Source organism: Ursus maritimus, unplaced genomic scaffold (genome assembly GCF_017311325.1).
Source record: "Ursus maritimus isolate PB19 unplaced genomic scaffold, ASM1731132v1 scaffold_9, whole genome shotgun sequence".
Lineage (NCBI taxonomy): Eukaryota > Metazoa > Chordata > Mammalia > Carnivora > Ursidae > Ursus > Ursus maritimus.
Genome location: NW_024427107.1, coordinates 1584318 through 1600034, shown reverse-complemented (window position 1 = coordinate 1600034; position 15717 = coordinate 1584318).

The window sequence follows — 15717 nt, the reverse complement described above, 5'->3', positions numbered from 1 at the left end:
GGATTTGTTTGGACACGGCTTTTCAGCTGCTGTGACACCGATTTGGGTAAGGGGCTTCTGCACAGCTGCAGATGCATCTTGCCCCCAGCAGGTGTGTTGTCCAGCCCCCACATGGACTTGACCAGCCCACTGTCCACATGGGCTGCCCTTCCCCTGAGTGTGTCCTCAATGCCCTTTTGGAACCTGTCTCCAGTGTGTCAGGTCTCACTTTTCAGTCATGTTTCTTGTTACCTCAAAGTCTGCTTTACGGAGTACCTTTGCACATAGTGAGTATTCATGAAATGCTCCACTGAATTGAGTTGAATTAAATTGACCCTTCATGGGTTCACAGATTCCCTATTTTCTGCCTTGTCTTGCCCATCAAGCAGCCCTCCACCCTCATGACCTTCTCCCTGAGGTCTCCTCTGTATCCAGCTCCTCAGGAGACCAGTTGTCCAGGAGCCCTCCGACAAGGCCACAGCTGCTTCTCCAGTTCAGGCCCTGCCTCTGAGACACCACGCTCACTGAGTATGCTCTTTACTAATGTAAGTTTATTTCCATCTGATCTATGTATTACAAATAGTTTTTATTTTTCCTTAAAGAAATGCTCCCTTATTCCCACCTCTTCATTGTACCCTCCTCTTCAAACATTTTCTTCAATTCCTTGGGCCCTGGGAGGACAAGACAGTTCCAGCCATCCAGGCCGAGGCTCCCATGTGGACTTGGAAGCCAGCCCTGCACGAGGGGCCCTCGCAGTGTGGTCTTTCTCTCCACTCGTTTCCAGAAAATGCAGCCAGAATGTCTGTCCCGGCTCTGCCTATATCCAACTCTTTCCTGTGTGTTTACAAATTTCCCTTCTACTGGGGCGCCTGGGTGGCTCAGTCAGTTAAGCGTCGGTCTTTGGCTCGGGTCATGATCCCAGGGTCCTGGAATCGAGTCCCTCATCGGGCTCCTTGCTCGCAGGGAGCCTGCTTCTCCCTCTGCCTCTGCTGCTCCCCCTGCTTGTGCTCTCAAGTCTCTCTCTCCCTGACAAATAAACAAATAAATAAATCTTTAAAAAGAAAATTGCCTTCTACTGTGGGCTGTCATAAGCTAAAGCAGTCTGCCTGACAAATCATCTTGCCCTTGGGTTTTACTGGGTGAACGTGGCTATCCACCTGCATGATGGTAAAGGAAAAGGGGCAGAGTCGGAGGATGTTCCCACCAACACAAAAGAATCACAAAGAGGAAGAATTAGAAACACCCCGGGATTTGGTGCTAAACATCTCTCAAAACATCTTCTGATTTCCCAAAGCTGATGGAAATATTCTGAAGGTATTAATAGAATGCAGATGTTAAAGAATGCCACTTAGAATTCTGCTAAACAAATGACCCTATTGGGAGGTCGTTTCCAGTCTCCAGGGACATTCCACAGAGGGCCCAGCTGATTGTCTCATATTGAAACAACATGTCCGAGACACATTCCAGCTAGAAGAAAGCGGAACAGGGCTACTCTGACAAATATAAATCATGAGGCAAAAGGGCAACTTCACTGCCTAGGTTCTCCCTCCCTCCTTCCCTGATTCACCCTCCCACCCCCTCCCACCCCCCAAGGAAAACAGAGTGTTGAGTAAGAGCCTGCCAAGCCAAGCTGACTCAGGCGCCAGCCGGCGGCCCAGCACGGCACAGATGGCGGCCTTTTGGGAAGCTCACAGCTTTCGGCGCTGTGGCCCTGATGTTTTTACTTCACTGCAATTTGTTTCTGATCTTCAGTCAAATCCTTACAACGCTGGGCTCCCCTAGAGAGTTTATACTCTGACCTTATGACAATTAACGCCAGAGGCCAAGGAACAAATAGATAAGAGAGAAGTTCTATTGGTGAGAGGTGGATGGTTGGAGGACGAGGTGGGGTCTTATTACTAAAGTAAATGTGTTATTTGTGAAATTATTTCCCATCCAATAAAAAGAACGCAGTGTCTTTAAAGAGACAACTTGCCAAAATGGAAAGAAAGTCTTCTTTCAAAAACTGCCAGACCTGGCGATCCTCCATTACTGTGTGTTCAAAAAAGGACACAAATTAGCAGAAGCTGGGGCTGAAGACCTTCCACAGAGGCTGGGCAGGGCCTTTCATAGCTCGGTTTGGCTATGGAGTTGTGGGTTAGCCGGGGAGGGTCCCTGTCCAACCCCTACCTGCCCCCACCCCTGAGGGGCAGACCCCAAGCTCTAGGCCAGAAGCTGAGGTGAGATTCCAGATTCCAGATTCCCTGACCACCAGGGTTGCTGGTGGATGGCAGGACACCAAGCAGAGCAGGAGTGGTGTTTGTTCTCACCTCCTGGATGTGGCACAGGGTCTCAGGGAAGGAGGACACAGGCGGTGGCTGAATACCACCACCTGACGTGCCACCAGAAAGTAGGATCAGTGGTACCAAAGCCTCCCCCCTTCCTCCCAGACCCACGGAACAAAGGTGCGTGTGGACCTGAGGATTTGCCCAAAGATACAAACTCAAGAACAAGTGCACCCAGGAAAGTTCAGTCAACACCCAGCCAGGGAACAGGAACATCACAGTAGAGCCACCAAAACCAGAAGCCCCTCAGAGCTCAGAGCCTCCTGTCTCCAGACCCCCGTTATCTTCCCTCCGTCCTGCCCCTCCTGCATGTGCACATGCAACACAGAGGCGGTAACCAGAGACAAGAGCTCCCAGTTGGGGCACTTGCTTAATTCGAATCTTGGCTTCCTCTTAACTCTCTTTATCTTCCTTCCAAAGACAGTCCCTGTTTGGGGCTCCGTCCAGCTCTGAAGTAAGGGGCCGGAGTGACATCAGCGTGCGCTGATGGAGAGCGGCTGATGTTTGGTGTGCACGTGGTTTGCTGGGAGAACCGGCCTATCTCTCAGGGAGACTTCCGTGGAGGAGGGCCCCAGAGGGCTGTGGGCTGTTCATTATAAATCACACCAGCCCAGGAGAAAACAGCACAGAGCATGACAGATATAAAATGGTTCTCACCCACTCAGAGGCATATTAGCAAACACAGTAGAGGAAGGCCAGCTAAAGAGGCTAGTTTTCAAAAGAAAGTCCAAGTTGAAAAGAAAGAGCCCAAATTATTCTTTCCCCTGAGAGTTTATCAGAAAGTAAGATTATTATTACCCGAAGCAGCTGAATGTTCAGGCTTCTTCAGAAACTAAAACATTCCTTTGATAGAGGAGACCTACTGACTCTCTCCTGCCCAGGAGTCCTGCTTTGAAGTGCCAACAGGGGCTGGGGTCTGTCCATGGTTCCCTCCCAGGTTAGTGGAGAGGAGGGGCTCGGGTTCTGTCTGCAGATTCCTCAGGGAGAACAGGGTATTAAAAGAGCTGAGGAAAGAAATCTATGCAGGTTTGGGGGCCAAGGCAAGCTGGGCAGTGGAAACATAATCTAGAATGAGATCTGAATGAACTACCCAGATGATGGGGAACAGAAACAGTGGAATTAGACAAAGGGAACCACCAGTCATTTGAGGGGGCCTGTAATGGGGGGAGGGGGAAGTGCAGGATGCTGTGGAGGTCGGTCTGTAGAAGCAAGCAGTGACCAGACCACAAACTGTTAATTTAGATGGTTAAACCATGTTAAGGTGTAGACTTTTTTTTTAATTTTTTTATAATCATAAAATACATAAAACATAAAATTTACCATTTTAACCATTTTAGGGGTACAGTTCATTGGTGTTAAGTATGTTCATATTGTTGCATTTCCAGGAATCTTTTCATCTTGCAAAACTGAAATTCATTCCTCATTAAATAACACCACCCCATTCCCCTTGCCCCCCAGTGCTGGCAACCACGAGTCTACTTTCTGTCTCTGTGATTTCAACTACCCTAGGTGCCTCATATAAGTGGAATCATACAGTATTGGATTCTTTGCGTCTGGCTTCTTTCATTTTGCATAGGGTCCTCAAGGTTCATCCATTTTGTGGCATATCTCTTTCCTTTTTAAGGCTGAATAATATTCCATTGTATGTATGAACCACATTTTGATTATCCATTCATCTGTCTGTGGACACATGAGTTGTTTCGATGCTAGTTATCACGAATATGCTGCTATGAACATAGGTGTACAAATACCTCTTCTAGACTGCGTTTTCAATTCTCTGGGCTGTATACCCAGAAGTGGAATTGTCGGATCATATGGTCATTCCATTTTTAACTTTTTGAGGACCCTCCAGACTTTTTCCACAGCAGCTCCATTATTGTACGTTCTCACCAACAGTGCACAAGGGTTCCAATTTCTCCACATCCTTGCCAACACCTATTATAAGGATTAGACTTCTCAAGAGAAAAGACTTGAAGGACTTTTTTAAATATCTAATGCAGAAGGTTGAGTTAATCACATTCCTCAGTTCTTGGTACATTATTGTCATTAGCCCAAGTAAGTCCCCTGTCGCTATAATTATTAAATTTCACTGTATCTCCTACCCCACCTTATCCCCTTCCCCTTCAAAGGCAACGCCTTTACAATGTCTTTGTATTTGAATGTGTTCTTACAAAGTATATTTTGTGTTTTTATGTACACGTATTCTCTATTTCTGTAAATGGATGTTGTAATTTATCTCATTTAATGTCCTGGGTTTTTGGTTTGTTTTTTTTTAACCAGGTGCTATGTTTTTCATATAGTCCACATCACTGTGTGCACATGGGCCCACTCCTTCTAACCAGCACACATGTTCTGTGGCCCACGTGCATGCTCCAGGTTGCCACAAACTACTGCCCCCCACATCATGCTGCAGTGAACGTCTACAGACCCATCACCACAAGGACCCACCTGGGGATTCCCACAGACTTATTGCCACTCACAGTTGTCCCATACTTGATTTGGTTCAAGAGAGCCAGTTCTGTCCAAAATGGTTATCTCATTTGCATGCCCACCAATAAGGAGTGAGAGCTCCCACAAGGAGAAAGCTGTGGTGAGAAATCATGCTTGTGAACCAGATGGGAATTCAGACTTCAGTATCTAAACAGTGGAGTCATGGGGGCACTTGGGTGGCTCAGCCGGTTAAGCGTCTGCCTTCGGCTCAGGTCATGATCCCACAGTCCTGCTCAGTGGGGAGTCTGCTTCTCCCTCTTCCACTCCCTCTGTGCTCTCTCTCCCTCTCTTGCTTTCTCTCAAATAAATAGAATCTTAGAAAAAAATTAAATAAATTTAAAAAAAGAGTGGAGCCATGAACAGACATTAGCAAACTCCTTAACTAAACAAATAACCCTACCTTTTATGTTCTAAATACTTCTTAGGCAATACCTTTCTGTCACTTTCTTATCTCAGACAGTGCTGATCACTGGGCTTGACCAGAAAAGGTCAACTTCAGAGATAAGTTCTCTGTCCCATGCTCCCCACATCCTTCACTAACACTTGGAAGCTTGTGCAACTTTTTAAAAATGTATGTCAAAAGCAGTTTGCTAATAAGAAACCATAGAAGAGCCAAGGATTAGGGGATTTCAGTCACACTTGTGTGACAACTCAGTCTGTTATTGTAACCTGTATTCACATAAGTGAGTGCCTGCCTAAAGCTGTAGGATGGGTAGAGAACTGAACAGAGGATGGAAAGTGGAGTCAGTGAAGAGAGTGCGGGAGAGTTCTGGAAGAGGGTAAGTAGATGCCGCCACAGGAGCCATTATAAAACAGAAGGTCAGAGGGCGATCCTCCTTGGGCTCCCCCTCCATTTATCATCAACATCATAAAAAAGGTACTTTGCAGTACAGAGGACACAGTCACCAGGGAACTGCCCAAGAGAGGGACCCTCATGGGCCATATAGCATAAAGATTAAGAATAAATAGATCATATGTATATTAGAAATTAAAATTCTGGATTCTTTATGTACACACTTGGCTCTCTAAACTTCAGTTTCTTGTTCTATAAAATGGTGATAATAAAAAAAAACAATCTTGGGGTGCCTGGGTGGCTCAATCGTTAGGCTCAGCCTTTGGCTGAGTTCATGATCCCAGGGTCCCGGGATCAAGCCCCACATCGGGCTCCCTGCTCAGTGGGAAGCCTGCTTCTCCCTCTCCCACTCCCCCTGCTGTGTGCTCCCTCAAGCTGTCTTTCTCTCTCTTTGTCAAATAAATAAATAAAAACTTCTTAAAAAATCTCTGTTTCTCCTTGTTGTTCTGAAGATTCACTCGTACCTTGTGCCAGGCACTGCTGTAAGTGTAAAGAGCAAGTCAGACACAACTTCTATCCTCAGGAAGTGTACACCCTGGGAGGGAGAGATGGGGATAAATATATTTTATTCCCCCACGACCACCCCAAACCACCGACACGGTAATCCAGATGTTAGCTGGGAACTCCCTCCTCACCAAGAGCTAGATAATATTATATCCTACCTCTACCCTCAGCACCGTAGGAAAAAGAATAGTGATCTCCCCAAACTTCCTGCAAACAAGTTTCCAAGGAATTTACTTCTCAGGGTCATCTCTGTCTCCTATTTTCTGCCTGCTTTGAATTCTTGTTCTATACATATTATATCAGCCAAATCTTTCCTTGACTTACACATGTGTATGTGCGTGCACACACACACACACACACACACACACGTGACAAGGTTTTATTGGGGATTATGGAGCTATGGGTGAAGGCTTACAGAAAATCAATACAGAACTTTAATATTCGTTTTTGCTATCTCCTTTTGCCATTGGACCATGTTGCTCAGTCCCCCCCGCCCTGTGCTTTCCTCTCTGTTCTCCTTAGCCCCCAACACTAAACACCATCTTGTGTCACTCTAAAGGAACAAGTCCCATCAGGTTCCCCAGTGACCCCCAGTGCTGGGCTCAGTGGATGGTGGTTCTGTCCTCATCTCCCTTTGACTTCCCCAAAACTTTGAAACTCCTGACCACACCTTCCTTCTTCAAATGCTCTCTTCTCTTGCTTTGTGCCCCTCCTCCCTCTCTGCCACCCCCTTTGTTTTGTTTGTTTGTTTGTTTGTTTGTTTGTTTAATAATTTTTTAATATATTATGTTAGTCACCATATAGTACATCCCTAGTTTTTGATCCATGATTCATTACTTGCATATAACACCCAGTGCACCATGCAATATGTGCCCTCCCTAATACCCAGCGCTGGCCTATCCCAATCCCCCATGCCCCTCCCCTCGGAAGCCCTCAGTTTCTTGCCCAGAGTCCACAGTCTTTCATGGTTCATTCCCCCTTCTGTTTACCCCCCCTCCTTTCTTCTTCCCTTTCTTCTCCTAGTGATCTTCCTACTTCTTATGTTCCATAAATGAGTGAAACCATATGATACTGGAGGAGATAATGCTAAGCGAAATAAGTCAAGCAGAGAAAGACAATTATCTGCCACCCCCTTTGAAGCTCACCCTCTTCCGCTGCACATTAAATGTGGGATCTCTTCAGGGATTGACCCTAGGCCCACTTTTTCCTCCCTCTATGTACGCCAGGGTAAGCAAAATTTTTCTATTAAGGGTCAAAGAATTAATATTATAGGCTTTGTGGGCCGTAGGGTCTTTGTTGCAAATCCTCAACTCTGCCAGTGTAGTACAAAAGCAGCCATAGCTGGTATTTAAATGCACAAGCACTACCATGCTCCCAATAAAACTTTATTTCAGAAGCAAGTGGCCAGCTGGTCTGGCCTGTGGCGGCATTTGGCAACCCCCAGACTCTACTCTCTCTTAAGTCAACAGATCCATTATCAAGTCTTCAAATACATGGTTTGCACCCAGGTTTTTCTTCTGAGTTCCAGACCCACTCTTGCCTCATTGGATAAACAAAATGCACCCCAGTTTACCATCCCAATGTAGATGTCACGGCCTCCTGACTGACTGGTTGTCCCCTTCTGTTGTCTTCTCAGAAACACATGCCAAACCAGTCAGGCAATCCAGACACCTGGGAGTCATTCTGGACTCTGCCTGCACCCTCAAACTTAAATCTAGAATGAAGTATGCTGATTTTACTTGCTAAGAATTGCTGGAGTTTTACACTTTCCTCCACCACCACAGTGTTTCTCTTGCCCACATTCCTGCCACCTTTGCTGGGTCAGCCACACCAACTTCCCACTTGGGCTACCCACATCCACCCCTCCCCTCTCCAACCCGCTATCTACAGCACAGTCAACAGGATGCTTCCAAAACATAGCTATGCACGTGCTTCCCTCGACACCATCCCTCATGCTTAGAATAGCCCTGAGCCTGGTCACATGGCCCGGCAGCGTCCACCTCCGTCCCTTGCCAGCTTCACCTCAGTCCCTATTCCCATCTATCTACCTAAAATGCTCTTTTCTCCCACCTTTATCTAATTTCTTCTCATCATTCAAAGCATTTCAGTTAAATTTTTTTTTTTGATTGGTGTTGGCAAACTACCACCCACAGCCTAAGTCTATCCACCATCCGTCTTTATAACTAAAGTGTTATTGGACCCACTCACGCCTGTGCAATCGTGCACTGTGCCTGCCAACAGCAGGCCTGGGCAGTTATGCCAGACCACACATCCCGCAAAGCCTCAAGTATTTACTCTCTGGTCCTTTACAGAGAGAGTGTGTGACCCTGGTTCTGCTTATTTGATAAGTCTATCTTCTACACTGGACAGCAACCCCACAAGGATAGAGACTGTGTCTGCTTTTCTTCACTGTAATACCTCCGTGCTTCACACACAATGCCTGACACTCAGCAGAAACTTGGTCAGTATTGGTTGAATGAATGAATGAATGATCAGATATGCTGTGTTGTCAGGGCCCACTTTCCACTGTAAGGCATTTTCTGGTCATGATGCTGGCAGCTAAGAGGATAATTTTCCTTGCTTCTCTAATAATTCCACAGACTCCAGGGCTGTAGTAGTTGAGGCTCGTTGATGACTCCTCATTTTTCTAAGAGGGAGTAGGCATAAGAATAAATAGTCTGAGTAGAGGGGGCTTATTCCTCCAAGTATGGGCAAAGCAGTCATGCACAAACCAAGAGTTACTTTCGCACAACAGGCCCTCAAACACACATTCCACACACATTGTCACAACCTACGCAGCACAGAGATCCTAGCGTGAAGGCGAAGTCATTTGAAGAAGCTCACTCATATCTGCTGGCTGCAAAGTCTCTTCTTTTCAACACACCAGCATTTCCAAATATTTGTATTATGGAAATGATTATGAAGGAAAGGGGGTTCCTGCTCAAATGTGATTGGAAAAGCCCTGGTGGAGATTCTACAAGAAAGAAACAAAACCTGTTCAACATTTCTGAAATGTATTTGACCTGGGGAAATACCTAGAAACATTCTGCACAGACTTGGAGAACACACATTTTGAATGATCTGACTATCTACCATTTATCACAATGTTAGAGCCAGTGCAAGCATCCCTCAATATTCTGCACAATGCCTACCACACAGCTGCCATTGCTGACCTGAAGATGAGAGGGTCTGGGGCATGGGGGGCAGTGTCTCAGGCCTTCTTTCCTCTAAAATCCCTTCAACAACTAAATCTCCCCCCATGCTTCATTATCTCAGAGTAAATGATTTCAACTACATTAAGAGAAAACCAATCTCATTGCCTGAGCAGAAGAATTCACTCAAAATAGAAATGACAGAGAGAGTCCTCTTGAGTGATTTGTGAGTTTGAAAGATGAGGGTACACACATACTTACGTGTCTGTCGGTTGAATATCAAAATACAACTCACTCTAGGTTACATCCCTATAAGCACCTCATCCACACTCTATGTTCATAAATTATGATCAGTAAAGCAGAAGCAGCGACCTTCTGAGATGCTGCCAATGGTCTCCGTGTATGTAACCAGAGCCATCACCTGAATGTGATATACTGTGTTGCTTCCTCAGTGACAAGCCTCTCGTTCATCTTTATATCACTCCCACAATCTGGCTTAGCGTTCAAAGAATATTCATTGAATGGAATTTAAAGCCTTTCCATTTTCATCTTACAGACTTCTAGTCAATAAATATTTCTTGGGCACCTACTATGTAAACACCATTCACGGCCAAGCCACAAGCTCACAGTCTATGTGGGGGATAGGCTGAGATATGATGGTTCATAGCATATCGTGATGAATATTATGTCATTATCATGAACGACAATTGCAAGTTTCCAGAAAGTTGGAGGAAGGCTTATAGAATAGACCCGGCCATTGGAGCACGTCCTTAGAGCAGTACACCCCAGAATCAGGCTGGAGGATCTGGACATGCACATCACAGGGGCCCAGGGGGCTGTGTGGGCCCAGGGCCACAGGGTGGCAAGCAAGCAGGGGTATCTGGGGTATGGGCAGTAGGGGGTCTGGTGTGCCAGCCCGAGAGGTCTGCACTTTTTCCCATGGGCACTGGAAGACATGGAAGATTTTTAAGATTTTGTTTCCAAATTATTTAAATCATGTTTAACATGAAACCTCAGTGTGGAGGAAAGTTCAAAAGGGAGAAAGCCTCGTCTTTACTTGAAAAGGCACTGGAATGAAGCTACACCATTCCTAAATTAATTCGGGGGAGTATCCTATTGGGTATCCCCCTAAAATACAGATATAGTCCACCATCTCGCAAGTAACGCACATTGTGTGTGGGAGGGAGGCATCTCCTGAGATTCTCCAACCTGCTTTCACTGGGACAACACAGAAAGCCGAGGACCAAGGAACCCCCACTCTTTCAAAACTTCTGGTTTCCTCCTCCATCCAGCATGCAGCTATGGTGAAGCCTGAAGAGGGCGCACCTGTGCCGCAGCGCTGCAGGAGGACGTTGGTGCCAGGCTGCACTCTCGGCCAGTGTGGCCAGGGACCGGACCTTACAGGATGCTGGACAATACTGGGAAGGAAAAGGAGGGAATCCTCGACCTTGAGCCGGAGCCGGCCACAGACCACTGAACCCTGGGTGTCTTGACTAGTCTCAAGAAGAAAAAATTCTTGGAAGCTGACTAGGCAGCAAGTGAAAACAAAAGATTCTATCTGGTAGGAAATACGACAAAATAGAGAGAAGTTTGTTTTGTTTAGAGAGATAAAATAAGCAACAGACCACTGAACTCAGGTCAGCAGAGCATTGTAGCCTTCGCCTAGAACAGACAGCAGACAAAGAAGGAAGTGTGTTGGAGGCATGTATAAAGAGAAGTTATTTTGAGGAAAATTGTCTTATATCTAATATGGCATCTTTCTGCGTAGAAGGTAGCATCCACGTGAATAGGCTAACAAAATCCAATGTGATGAAAAATATCCAAGGAAGTGCTGGGTCATATAAACCCAAAGTCAAGCCTGTGGTGGGGAGCTCTATAGCTTCTTTGTGCAGACCCCTGCCGAAGGAGGGGGCTCCTGAAAAGTGCACACTGGCCATCTTCCCTAAGTGGGTTCCCTCACTGAGTCAGTGCAATTACCAAGTTTTCATTTGGTTTTATGTGTGCAGACCCAGCTCTGGAGGCCAAAACCACCAATCGGAGTAACCTCAACTAGAAGAGCAGCTGGACTCAGAAGACCTCAGCCATTCCCCACTCAGCCTTGGGTCAGCCCAACAGCTGCAGGGATATTGTGTTTGAAAAGATAAAATACTTTGGGCCAGTGGCATTTTCCATATGTTTTGGAGTCACTGTTCATACAAAAGCATTTTTGCTAACAATGATTCACTGAATGCTTCTTAAATGCACTTACCAATTACCAAGAGGGCTTAGGAACATTACTGCTAGAAGGGCTTTTGTGCACCTCAGTCTGTTCTTGTCTAGGTAGTTTCAAGAGTGGAGTGGCCTCCTCATTGGGAAAATTCTTCTCTAGTTCATCTCACATGACCTTCTCCTACAGGATGGCCAGAAGGGCTTTCCCAACAGGGCCATTGCATCAGAAAATACTTAGAAACTGAAAACTTTATTATATGCTTTCTTGGAAGATTATGTTTTCCAAATACACAGCCATCTTCATTCCAACAGAGGAGTAAACCTATAATACGCAGCCATTTAGAATATGAAGCACAGCATGCATCATCTGACTGGTCTTATAGGGATAGACAAATGAAGCTATCACACGGGCAAGTGACTTAGAGGATCAATGAAGTTATTCAAAGCAGTCCTAGCAAAAGACACAGGTACTGGGACAAAGAGTCATCTGAGACTCAAAGTAATAGGTCATTCATGGTAAGAGTGCTGAAGGGCTCCCCTGCCACTAGCTGTGAATGGGTTCAGGCAATTTATAGATAGATAGATAGATAGATAGATAGATAGATAGATAGATAGATGATAGATAGATAGATGATAGATGATAGATAGATAGATAGATTAGATAGATGATAGATAGATAGATAGATAGATAGATGATAGATAGATAGATAGATGATAGATAGATAGATAGATAGATAGATAGATAGATAGATAGATGATAGATAGATAGATGATAGATAGATGATAGATAGATTAGATAGATAGATGATAGATAATAGATAGATTAGATAGATAGATGATAGATAATAGATAACATTGCACACACACATATATATACACGTATATGTAGATATACATATATGTGTATCAGCTCTATGGAGATATAATTCACATACCATACAATTCACCCATTTAGCATGCACAATTCGATGATTTTTAGTATATTCATAGAATCGCACAACCAGAACCACAAACAATTTTAGAATATTTTTGTCATCCCAAAAGAAAACTCCTAACCCATTAGCAGCCACTCCCTACTTATAACCAACCACTCCAGCCCGATGCAACCACTAATCTACCTTTTATCTCTATGGATTCCAGGCAAACTTTCAATAGGCCTGAGCCTCAGTTTACCTATAAAAAGTAAAAAACTGGGATATGTGGATGCTAGAGAAATTTTCAAAAGCCTTTATCTCTTTAAGATACCTAAGTCTCATATGATTGTATAATGAACAATGTTTCATGGGGCCTTGCAAAGAGGAGCCATTGCATTGGTCCTGGCATCGGTTATGTTCTTCCTTTAGGTAAGAGTGTGAAATTTACTTGAGAGGTCAAGAGCACATTGCAACACATTTTCTTGGTGCTCATAGGCTCCACTTTATTGCACACTCCCCTTTGGAGAGAAGAGGCATAGAGCCTCAACACAAATCACAGAGAACACACAGGAACGGGATACCTCACTAAGGTTCCAAGGATGAAAGCACTAGTCACATTCTTAAAAAAAAAAAAAAACAAAAAGATAGCCTTTCCAAGAGATAGCCCAGCATATATTCTGGGACACTTAGTCTCCACCCACTTCCAGCCTCAGGAGAGGCTCCAAATGGATGGAGTCGACTGAGAGATTTCATTAAATTACGCATTTTGAAATAAACGGTTCAATGGCATTTTGTACATTCACTATGCTGCACAAGTACCACCTCTATCTAATTTCAAAATGTTTTCATCCACCAAAGTAAAACCTCTTACCCATTCAGTAGTTGATTCCCAAATCCCCCTCCCTTCAGCCCCTGAAAACCACCAAATTGAATTCTGTCTCTATGGATTTATCTATTCTACATATTTTGTATAAATGAAATCATATTATATATGACCTGTTGTGTCTGAATTCTTTCACTTAGCATTATTTTTTCTTTTTTTTTTTTTTTTAAGAATTTATTTATTTATTTATTCGACAGAGATAGAGACAGCCAGCGAGAGAGGGAACACAAGCAGGGGGAGTGGGAGAGGAAGAAGCAGGCTCATAGCAGAGGAGCCTGATGTGGGACTCGATCCCATAATGCCGGGATCACGCCCTGAGCCGAAGGCAGACGCTTAACCGCCGTGCCACCCAGGCGCCCCTATTTTTTCAAAGTTAATCTACACTGTAGTATGTATCAGCACTTCTTTCCTTTTTATAGCTGAATAATATTCCATCGTGGATATACCACTTTTGTCTATCCATCATCCATTGATGGGCAGTAGAACTGTTTCCATCTTTTGGCTATTGTGAATAGTGCTACTATGCATGTGTTTGTTCAACTTCTTGTTTGAGTACCTGTTTTCACTTCTTTTGAGTATGTTGCTAGGAATGGATTTGTAGGATCATATGATAATTCTAAGTTTAACTTTTTAAAGAAATGCCACACTGTTTTCCACAAAGATTGTACCATCTAATATTCTTAGCAGCAATGTACAAGGGTTTCAATTGATTAATGATGTTGAGCATCTATCATTTTAGGTATTTGTTAGCCATTTGTATATCTCCTTTGGAGAAAGTCTTCTGCACATTTTTTTTCAATTTGGTTGTTTGTCTTTGTTTTTGAGTTGTAGGAGTTCTTTGTATGTTCCGGATCCTATACTCTTATCAAATATATAATTTCCAAATATTTTCTTTCATTCTATAGGTTGCCATTGCATTTTTTTGATACTGTCTTTAGAAGTGAAAAATTTTTTAATTTTCCAATGAAGACATACAAATGGCTAACAGACACATGAAAAAATGTTCAAAATCATTAGCCATCAAGGAAATTCAAATCAAAACCACACTGAGATACCACCTTACGCCAGTTAGAATGGCAAAAATTGACAAGGCAAGAAACAACAATTGTTGGAGAGGATGTGGAAAAAGGGGATCCCTCCTACATTGTTGGTGGGAATGCAAGTTGGTACAGCCACTCTGGAAAACAGTGTGGAGGTCCCTTAAAAAGTTAAAAATTGAGCTACCCTGTGATCCAGCAATTGCACTACTGGGTATGTACCCCAAAGATACAGACGTAGTGAAGAGAAGGGCCATATGCACCCCAATGTTCATAGCAGCATTGTCCACAATAGCTAAATCATGGAAGGAGCTGAGATGCCCTTCAACAGATGACTGGATTAAGATGTGGTCCATATATACAATGGAATATTACTCAGCTATCAAAAAGAATGATTTCTCAACACTTGCTACAACATGGACAGGACTGGAGGAGATAATGCTAAGTGAAAAAGTCAAGCAGAGAAAGACAATTATCATATGGTTTCACTCATTTATGGAACATAAGAAGTAGGAAGATAGGTAGGAGAAGAAAGGGATAAAGAAAGGGGGGGTAATCAGAAGGGGGAAAGAAGCATGAGAGACTATGGACTCTGGGAAACAAACTGAGGGCTTCAGAGGGGAGGGGGTGGGGGAATGGGATAGACTGGTGATGGGTAGTAAGGAGGGCACGTATTGTATGGTGCACTGGGTGTTATATGCAACTAATGAATCATGGAACTTTACATCAAAACCAGGGATGTACTGTATGGTGACTAACATAATATAATAAAAAAATATTATTATAAAAAAAAGAAATCCAATTTTTCAGCTTTTTTTGTGTTGCTCATATCTATGAATCTATTATCAAACCCATGGTCCTGAACAATTGCCCCTGTGTATTCTTCTAAGAGTTTTATGAGTTCAGTTCTTATATTTAGACCATTAATCTATTTTTAGTTAATTCTTATAGATGGTGCCAGGCAGGAGTCTAACTTTTTCTCTTGCATATGGGTAACCAGTTGTCCCAGCACCATTATTGAGGAGATTATTCTTTCCCCATTGAGTGCTCTAGGTACAATTGTCAAAAATAAGTTGACCACAAATGTATGGGTCCATTTCTGGACTCTAAGTTCTATTCTATTGGTCTGTATGTCTACATGTATGCCAGTACCGCACTGTTTTCATCACGGCAGTTTTTGTAACTGTTGAAGTAGAGACATGTGAGCTATCCAACTTTGCTTTCCTTTTTCAAGATTGTTTTAGCTATTCAAAGCCCTCTATTATTCCATATTAATTTGTGGATTAGCATTTCCTTTTGTGCAAAAATTGGAATTTTAATAAAGAAAGCATTGAATCTGTAGATTGCTTTAGGTAAAATTAACATCTTAACAA